The sequence below is a fragment of the Mustela erminea genome, chromosome 13 (assembly GCF_009829155.1).
Source record: "Mustela erminea isolate mMusErm1 chromosome 13, mMusErm1.Pri, whole genome shotgun sequence".
Lineage (NCBI taxonomy): Eukaryota > Metazoa > Chordata > Mammalia > Carnivora > Mustelidae > Mustela > Mustela erminea.
The window spans coordinates 29,389,873-29,400,487 of NC_045626.1; the positions used below are offsets into that span (position 1 = coordinate 29,389,873).

At 36.7% G+C, this 10,615-nt stretch overlaps 1 pseudogene; it reads left to right on the forward strand.

The window, feature by feature from the left end:
• Positions 1 to 9,880: 9,880 nt before the first annotated feature.
• On the forward strand, positions 9,881 to 10,202 carry LOC116571473 (annotated as a pseudogene).
• The last annotated feature ends 413 nt before the right edge of the window (positions 10,203 to 10,615 follow it).

Sequence of the window (10,615 nt, forward strand, 5' to 3'; positions counted from 1 at the left end):
CTACACACATGCGAGATATTATTCATAACTCAGGGTTCTGAAATCAACAAAGTATATTCAGACTATACTAAATCTTGCCTTAGGCACCATCTTACTTGACTTAAATTCTTTAAACTCTACTGGTCTACAAGGAGTTTAATGGGTTTGGGATTGGGATATGATTAGCCCTTTCTTTCTCCACATGCATTAAACACCTCTACATTGGAGTTAGTATGTTTTGCTGTCAATAAAGGGGAGGTGGATCTTTTCTGATATTTTTGCTTGGGAAACCTAGAACTGCAGCTTAATTCTTGTTAAATGCCTGAGAGCATGACATTGATGATTTTAAAATCAACTCAAATTAATTTTTACCGTATTGGAATGTGTTTCCGTGTTTTTTTTTCTGGTTCAATTTCTGAAGAGGTCTTGTGATGCTGCCCAGTGAGTGGGAGCTACCAAATCACAACCACATACTGGTTCTGTTGGATACCAGTACTCTGCCCTTCCAATATAAAATGCTATTCTTTGCCCTTAACACAAACAAACAAAAAAAAATTTTTTTTAAGGTTTTACTTATTTGAGATAGAGAGTGAGCGAAAGAAAGAGCAGGAATGGGGAGCAGAGGAAGAGGGAGAAGAGAGCTGAGCAGGGAGCCCATCAGGTAGCTCTATCCCAGGACCCTAGGATCATGACCTGAGCCAAATCAGACGCTTAACTGACTGAGCCAACCAGGCGCCCACAAACAAACAAACAAAAATAATTAAACTAAGTTTCAGTTGTTTATACTTAGAATTGTCTGCCTTTCTTCCCTATCCTCGTTGTAAGCAGTCTGCCCTTCAAGGCTCACTTTTAGTGCCACCTCCATGAAGTTACTCCAGTGAATCAGCTCCCAGCGATTCTCCCTCTTCTACAGAAACAGTTCTTTTAGATTTGATTATGTTCTAGTTTATAGAATGCATGTGAGCTCATTTCCTCTGAAGAAAGTAATCCTTTGATAGTAGAGACAAAATCATTTTGTCTTATTGTACCTTTCATAATATGTGGCATGGGGTAGACCTTGAATAATTTCTATATGAATACTTCCTGATATATATAAGCATATGTGTATCAAAAATATCCATATTTAGAACTAACACAGACATGTTCCATACACATTCAGGTAAATAGATGATAGAATTTAAAAACAAATGTGGTCACTTAATATATACGTGATTGAATGATGTATTTATAGAAGAGATTTTTTGAGAGTTAATTTATGTCCATTATATTTGAAGCCACTAACTTCTTAAAAGGTTTTCCTCCCTCCCCCCGATGAATATATAATTAGTGTGATTTAAATTTAGAAAACATGAATTAATTGCTGAAACTATTTCTTTGGAGAATTGGTACTAAAAAATCCCCCTGAAATAATAATATTTTCAGATAAATTGTGAGGATGCTCAGCTGGCCCCTTTGCTCATCGTTATGACAAAAGGGATGTCGTGCTTTATTTTGTTATTAATTCTCTCTTAGTAAAGGATTATAAAAAAATAATAATGTGGAGAAACAAAAGCTGCTAAACGTAGCAACTCCTATGGCATTTTTCCTGCTGAGTCTCAGCTGTCTCACTCAGTCTGAGAAGGTGCCCATGAGGGCACATGGGTTTTGAGTACAAAGTGGCTGCTCTCTGGTGGTGCCTGATATCTAAGCCACTTCCTTACACTTTAGTAAAGCAGACAGTGTTACCACAATCCTCCTCATATTCTTGGTCACCACTGTAGTCCAATAACATTAGACATGTGTATCAAAAATATAATGTAAAGTTCCTTTCACATGCCTTCATTAATTTATGAATTCCTCCATTATTCATCCATTTATTTATTCATCATTCATCAAATAATTCAGTGCCTCTTGAGAGAATTTTATACACTGGGAATATCACAGTAAGTATAGTATTCCTCACATGAAACCTACCTGGGAAGACAGATATTAAATAGATAATCACACATAAATAGATATTAAATAGATAATCACACAGATAAACAGATGGAGTGGGACAGTGAAATTCCCTCATCTACAATGTGAATATGCAAAGACAATGTACTTTTCAAAATTTTGTCTGTAACATTTCTGATTTTTTTCACTGGCATTTCCCACCCACTGTCTTGGTAAAAAAATTAAATGTTCAATATAATTTGAACTCATTATGATCCACTAACTTGATAACACTGTGCATCCCTCAGATAATGTCTTCCAGTTGTCCTCTCCAAGGTGGAATCTACAGGAATGAGGGAAGGAATGTGTGTCCCTGGAGTAGGATGAAAAGAGTTCCAGGGCATGTACTGGGTTCCTCCTCCTGCTCTTCTTTTTTTTAAGATTGTATTTATTTGAGAGAGAGAGAGAGAGAGAGAGAAAGCATGAGTGGAGGGGGAGGGCAGAGAGAAAGAGACAAGCAGACTTCCTGTTCAGTGGGGTGCCCTATGTGGGGCTCTATCCCCAGGACCTTGAGATCATGCCCTGAGCTAAAGTCAGACACTTAAATGACTCAGCCACCCAGGTGCCTCTAACCTGCTGGATTCTGATGCTGAAATCAATGACTGGTGAACCTGTGGTCCATACTTAGACCCATCTCAGTGCCCCAGAAAATTATTTACCATCTCCCCCCTTGCCAGTTACACTTTTCCTTGGTTCTCACTGAGTATATTCATGAGCCTTTACTTCTTTTCTTCTTTTGGTCCCCTGGCCTCCACTGAGTAGGCAATTTGCACCAACATACCAAGCCCTATGAGAGGCCAGCTGTCTTTCAATTCTACATCCATGCCACAGAGGAAATAAAAACAGCTGTGGAAGTAAACATCAAGCCCTCTCTCTGCTTGGTTATGATAGGTTGTCAAATTCACTTGGATATGGTATCTCTCCAGGTCTACATGTGACAGCTTCCTCCTGGAGGCACAAACAGGTATCAGGGCAAGCCCTCAGCATGTTCTTGACTCTTTGCTGGCCTTTCTCCAGCCTGTGAAGCTGGGAAAGAGCAAACTTTTCTTTTACTTCCCCTGAGATACTCTCCAGATGCATAGAGCTGGTCCAGCTGCCAGATCCTCCTCTGGAGAGGGATCTTCTTTCCATTGTGCACCAAGTCCCTAGGCTTAGCCCTTTATATGATAAATGTGAGATATTAAGGACACCTGGACAGCTTCCTCAATGGATACTTAACTGCTTTAATAGTTTTTTCTTTTTAATGTGAGAAACTAAATATTACTTTGATATTTTGCTTTTACATTTTGTTTGTTACAAAATATTATATCTCCCACAAATGAGAACCATATATGAGTTCTGTTACTTAGAAATCTTATATTCAAACAAAATAGGAAATAATATCAAAGTATTAGCCCCCTTACATAAATAATTATAAATTGTAGTAGGTTCCATAAAGGAAAAAATAAAAGGTGCATTAGGAGAGTATAACTGGGGAATATACATCCCTGAGGTAGAGAAGACTTGAGTAGGAGTTATGATGACATATAAAGGCTAAGTATGAGTTACCCAGAACCTGAAATCTTGGATGTTCCCTTCCTTTTTTAAATTAACTGAAACAGGCTACATTGTAGGACGTTTAACTGAAAGTAATATCTGCCACACAGCAGATCTCATCATACTTTCAGCCACACCTACGTACAAATCACGCCAGTTGTTCAAGAAACCCAGTCACCTAGAATGCCTCAGTGAAATCTTTTTTAAGTATGTATTGATAATCTGTCTGCTTCTTCCTTCTGGCTTGGATTGTACTCCTCCAGTAAAGCTGAATAAGATATCCCTCTGTTCAAAAGCAGTCAGAGACTTCCTTCTGATTTGGAGAAGAAACCCAAATCCTGCTACTTTTCCTGCATCACTCCCTGCTCCAGTCATGATCAGCTCCTCTCTGTTTCTTGATTAGGCCACTTCCCTATCAGAAACTCCTATGTGCTTATCTCACCTGGAACAGACACCTGCCAGGCTATGTGCACATGATTCATAATCTCACATCTTTCAGGTGTCTGCTTAGATGTCATCTCATTAGTGACACTTTGCTCACTATCATACTTAACATCGACTTTCTGCCTCCTCACTTTCCCCCTTTTATGCTTTCTTTTTCTCCATAGTGCTATCACCACCTGACATGACATTTATTCTACATATTCATTTTCTGATCATTTTTTCCTCTTCCTTTCTTCCTAGCATGTTATACTTGGTCAGAGAATTTAGTGTTTTGTTCACTACTGAGTTCCCAGTGCCTAGGACAGTGCTGATTATCAACATAGAGCTGTTAAAAGAATGAACAAATAAATGAATAGATGGAGGGTAGAACTTTCTCCAAGGTTTCTCTCATCTGCACATACATATATATATATATGTTACTTAGAAATCTTATATTCAAACAAAATAGGAAATAATATCAAAGTATTAGCCCCCTTACATAAATAATTATAAATTGTAGTAGGTTCCATAAAGGAAAAAATAAAAGGTGCATTAGGAGAGTATAACTGGGGAATATACATCCCTGAGGTAGAGAAGACTTGAGTAGGAGTTATGATGACATATAAAGGCTAAGTATGAGTTACCCAGAACCTGAAATCTTGGATGTTCCCTTCCTTTTTTAAATTAACTGAAACAGGTATATATATATATATATAAAGCACTACATTTTTTTTTATTCCCCAAACTTCCTGCTTTGGGGAATCAGGGACATGATGGTAGAGCAAAATTCTTCCCCACTCATAATGAGGAAATACTTTTCAAGAGTAGATACCTCTCACAGTAATTGTCTTGAGAAATTCAGTAATCTGTTTTTCAGGCTACTTTAAATGGAACACAGGTACTTCAAAGGTAAGGAGCAATGTTGAACTAGATGAATCATCAGTACAGAGTAAAGGCCATCATTTTAGTATGTGCCTATCAGATCTTGAAGAAAGGTCACTTAAATACAGAAAACAGAAAAAAAAATCATAAATTTTGATTTACCAAGTTATAAGTCTCTGTTTAAAGATAAGGTTATAGGAAATAAAAAACACACAGAGGACACCATAGCTGCTTCTTCATTCAGAATATAATTTTATGGTAAAACTGGATAAACAGACTTTCATATTATTATGCAGTTAAGTAGTGATACTAAGATTTCTTTAAGAAATTTTTATTATGATTACATTTAAACAAATAAAAGTAGACAAAATAGTGTAATAAACACTGCTATGCCCAGTACTTAGTTTTAATGATTGCCAACATCTTGCTATACCATATAGTAGTTTGAAGTCTTTTTGAGATACAAAAGATAAAATGGCTTTACCTTCTTCCTTTTAAAGGATAATTTGGAAAAATCAAATGTATTTAGTATCTTTTCAGAACGTGTGCTCATAGTCTCAAAACATATAGGATTCTGAGTATTTAAAACATAGGAACACAATTCAAGAAGACCACATTTACTGGGTAGGTTTTGTTATTATCCTTACTTTTGAGGAGTAAAACAAATATCAGGGATTTGGGGAAACTTGGTGAAAGTTATATAAGTAATAATTGAGCGAGCAGAGGTTTGAACTCATGCTTTCTGTGTCCTAGAATTATTTTGCAATTAAACAGGACTATTTAATGAGAGCTTAATTTCTATTTTATCATGGATTTTTTTTCTAATTAAATCTACTTTTCACTTTCTTGAATTATCCTTATATTATTTACTGAATCTGAACAAATAATACTGATTACATTTAATGTTACGTGATTTTGTTTATTGTGTGATTATTATAATCTATCCAAGGAGACGTCCAGTGTCTTATGTTCTATACATTAACAAATGAAAGGATTATTAGCAGTGTATTTTTAAAATACCTCTGCCATTCTAAGTTATATATAATTCTAAAGCTAACACATAAGTACATGTTTTTAATCATAGAAGATATTATATCATAAGAAAATTAAAGGGCAATTTTATTTTTTGAATTAATCCTCTTGTTTTAAAACAAGAGGAAGCATAGATACACTGATACCTCTTCATGAGTTGTTTCTGCTATAGGCTCATTGAAACTTGGATAGTGCAACTCTCAGCATGATAAAATGATGAAAACAATTGAAAAAACTGACAGACTTATTAAAGTCCAGATTAACGAGTCTGAAAATTCCGCCATTATTTAGTAGCTTTTAATTTTTTAACCTTAGATAGTGGAATTCATTATAAATAGAAATTTGGTTTTCACCTATATATAAAACATGGGGAAATTAAACTAGATAATATACATATAAACTCATTAAAATTAATGAATTACATTCAGACTTTCAGTAGATTTGATTTAAGAAGATAGAATTACAAAAAAAAAAGAAGATATAATTATAGAGATTTTGAAAAATTTTTGAGAAAAAAACATGAACCACATTACTCCATAGTTGGAGTATGTCATGAAATCAGTAATTGTGAGTATGGCTGTTATTGGCTAAATTGTGTCCCGCCAAAATTAGTATGTTGAAGGCCCACCACCTCAGAATGTAGGTAGGAGATAGGGCCTTTAAGGAGGTAAATTAAGTTAAAATGCAGCTTTTATGGTAGGTCCTTATTTACTTATTTATCTATCCATTTATTCATTTATTTAAAATTTTATTCTATTTTTAGTGTTTCAAGATTCATTGTTTATGCACCACACCCAGTGTTCCATGCAATACCTGCCCTCTTTAATACCCACCACCAGGCTCACCTAACCTCCCACCTCACTCCCCTCCAAAACCCTGTTTTGTTTCTGAGAGTCCACAGTCTCTCATGGTTCATCTCCCCCTCCGATTTCCCCCTACTCACTTTTCCTTTCCTTCTCTTAATGTTCTGTTATTCCTTCTGCTTTACAAGTAAGTGAAACCATATAATAGTTGACTCTCTCTGCTTGACTTATTTCACTCATAATCTCCAGTCCCATCCATGTTGATACAAAAGTTGGGTATTCATCCTTTCTGATATGGACCATATCTTCTTTATCCATTTGTCTGTTGAAGGGCATCTTGGCTCCTTCCACAGTTTGATGATTGTGGACATTGCTGCTATGAAGATTGGGGTATATATGGCCCTTATTTTCACTACCTCTGTATCTTTGCGGTATATACCCAGTAGTGCAATTGCAGGGTCATAGGGTAGCTCTATTTTTAATTTCTTAAGGAATCTCCACACTGTTTTCTGAAGTGGCTGAGCCAACTTGCATTCAGGGTGGGCCCTCATTTAATCTGACTAGTATCTTTGTGAAAAGAGGAAATTCAGACACACAAAAAGACACCAATGATGCACATATGGACAAAGACCATGTGAGGACATATGTGAGGACATAGGAAGAAGGCCAGCCATCTGTAAGCCAAGGAGACAGACTTCAGAAGAACCCAAATCTGCCAACACCTTGATATTAGACTTCTTCCTCCTGAACTAGTGAAAAATTCAATTTCCATTGTTTAGGCCACCCAGCCTGTGGTGTTTTGTTATGGCGTTTGTCATAAACTAGGACACCTGCTTTTTATGAAATTCATATAACTGTTGAAATGTCAGATGCTGATCAAGAATTTGTCCTGCTTTTCTCTCTGCTTCAAGGACATCTTTGAACCACCTTCTTTGAGCCAAAGAAATATGGATTTTATAAGGAGTATGCCATTATGTAACTCCAAATTTCACTGAGCATCATAATTGTTTTTAGTTTAGCACTAATATATAGGTGCAGAAAGTTCTTTCTCTCTTCTTCCTCACTCTTCTAGGTACCCAGTGCCACAGCCCCTTCTCTTTAGTTTGCAACTGTTCTAAGTGAGTGTCTACAATAGAGTATATTATTGTCTATATGGGAAAACTACACAGGTTTAAGGAAAGTCTTATAGCACAAAATATGCTCTTCTGCTCAACAGTCAGCAGATAAAGCTCAAGGACACTAACAAGGGAAAGGCACAATTTCCTTTTCAATGCATCTCTTCTAGGATTGCCTTTTCATTCTGTTTCTCCTTAAACTCCTTTGCCTGCTTTTATTCTTTCCTGAAAAATTAATTTCCTTGTGCACTTCTTCAGTGGATTTTATTGAACCCACTGAATCCAGAGTCTGAATAATTAGCAAACAAATAGCTCAAAGACAGAGCTCTAGGTCTTCTGACCCTCAAAGGAATTGGAAAGAATTACTTGGATTCTGTTCTTGTAAAGAAAGCAAAGAAAGAGAAAGCCAACAGCCAAGTTTACATATCAAAACAGTCTTAACTTTGATATTCTGCACTTGGTTTTGCCTATATGGTATTATTTCAGGAAAGCCAGAAATATCACTGAAATTTCCTCATAAATATCTCTCCTACACTGACACTAAGTGTTTTAATTTAAAATCTTACCTTTTTAATTTCACTTTAACATGGGACCTATTTGGAGAAGAAAGGAATGAGATGAAACCAAAAGCATCAGATACTGCATTTTTTCTTTTTTTAAATATTTATTTATTTTGGAGAGAAAGAGAGCAGGGGCGGGGCAGAGGGAGAGAAGTTCAAGCAGACTCCCCATTGAGCATGGACCTGGATGCCTGCTCCATCTCATGACCCTGCCATCAGGACCTGAGTTGAAACAAAGAATCAGACACTCAGTTGACTGAGCCACCCGGGCACCCCCTGCTACTGCATTTCCAACATCATAGCAGTAATGAGTTTCTCCGGAGAGGTGCCTATAAAGACAGGTGATCTACTATAAAGCTGGACTTACTCTCCATCATACATACACACACACATACACACAAATATATATGCACTATGGCCTTCCATGCCTCGAAAGTATCCTGAGTGAATAAGATCCCTGGAGGCCAAAGGGCACTAACTTGGGATATCTTGAACTTCAAAGTTAATCAGTTTTGCTGACGATTTACTCACTGTACTGACTGGGGTGTAAAGGAGAGTTCATATAATTTTTATGACAGGATTTATGTTTGTGTTCTGACTTCTTTAACCAGTAGCTATGCAAATTGGAGATAATTTATCAGAGGATTCAAGCATAAATATTGCCAAATCACTGCCCTCCACCTGCAGACTATTGTCAGTTGCGCCTATAGGACAGTAAGTATACTACCTTAAGGATGGTGAACTGTCCTCACCTAGAGCCATTCATTCACTACACTGACAGATACTCACTGAGAACCTGCTACATAGCAGGCATTGTTCTTGGCCAAGAGATTGGACTAATGAACTTAGCAATGTTCCTGGTGAAGCTGGAGGAGACAGACAAAAAATAAATGATTTTAATAACTATACTACCAATGAGTATCCAATTAGTGTATATAATCCAATTTTTACACACACACAAACATAAACACACTGTGTTTTGGCAAATCTAAGACCTATATAAGCTTTTTTATTTTTTCTTTTAGAGATTTGTTTATTTATTAGAGAGAGAAAGAGAGAGAGAGAGAGCATATGAGCTGGGCCAGGAGAAGGAGGGAGAGGGAGAGAGAGAAACTTTAACAGACTCTGCTGAGTGTGGAGCCCCATGTGGGGTTCAATCGGAGGACCCTGAGATCATGACCTGAGCCAAAACCAAGAGTCAGCCCCTTAACCAACTGAGCCACCCAGAGGTGCCCCAGATCTAAGCTTTTAATATCAGAATATGTCTTATAATGAATAATCTCTTGGATTCAATGAACTATGACAAGTTTTTAAAGCAAAATAAAATAGACCAAGGTAAGGAACAGGATGTAGGAGGTACCATATTTAGATAGAGAGCCCAGGGAAACCTTAACAGTGAGGTAAGAATTAGAAGAATCTAAGAATACATTGCATGTGGAAGTATTCTATAAGATCCCTGTGCCAGAGCCAATTGAGATCAGCCGTGGAGGGTACAGGAGCTTTTGCCACTCAGAGCTGACCTGGTCCGAGTGCCTATGCTGGGCTTTAGATGGGGAGTCTTTGCTGGTGACTGTTGCTTCAGCCCTCCTGGTGTAGCCATGACTCGGGTTGTTCTGCTGTGTTCTATGACCTCCTCCTAAAGACTCCTCCTGACTTATTTCCACATTTGGACACTGAAGAATGTAACATCTTGATTAACTAACTGGATTAAACACCACAGCATTCTGAAATTGTTTGATCATTGCAGTGATCTTGATTGGAAGATGAAAAAAATGCTTGAAGAATTCATACATTGAAGAGAGGACCAAGAGCAGGGGACATGGCAGTGTGATTCATAAAAGACTTTCTAATCACATAGAGGAATCTGAAAAATAAATTACAGGCATACCTTGAAAAAAAAATCCCTTGTGCCTTAGTAATAAAGATAAAATTGAGATAAAATTCATATTTAATAAGAATTCACCCATCTGAAGTGTACATTCAACTATTTTTAGTGTATTTAGAGCCGTGCAAACCTCACTGTGATCAATTTCAAAATATCATCACCCCAAAAAGAAACCCATATATGTTAGTAGTTATTGCCTATTTCCCCCAGACCACCTAGGCTTAGACAATCATTCTACTTTGTGTCTCTATAGATTTGCTTATTTTAAACAATTTTATGTAAATAGCATCATATAATATGTAGTCTTTGGTTTCTTTAACTTCGTATAATGTTTTCAAGGTTCATTGATGTTGTAAATGTGTATCATTACTTCATTCCTTTATTTTTGCTGAATAATATTGCATTGTATGGATATATCAAACTCAG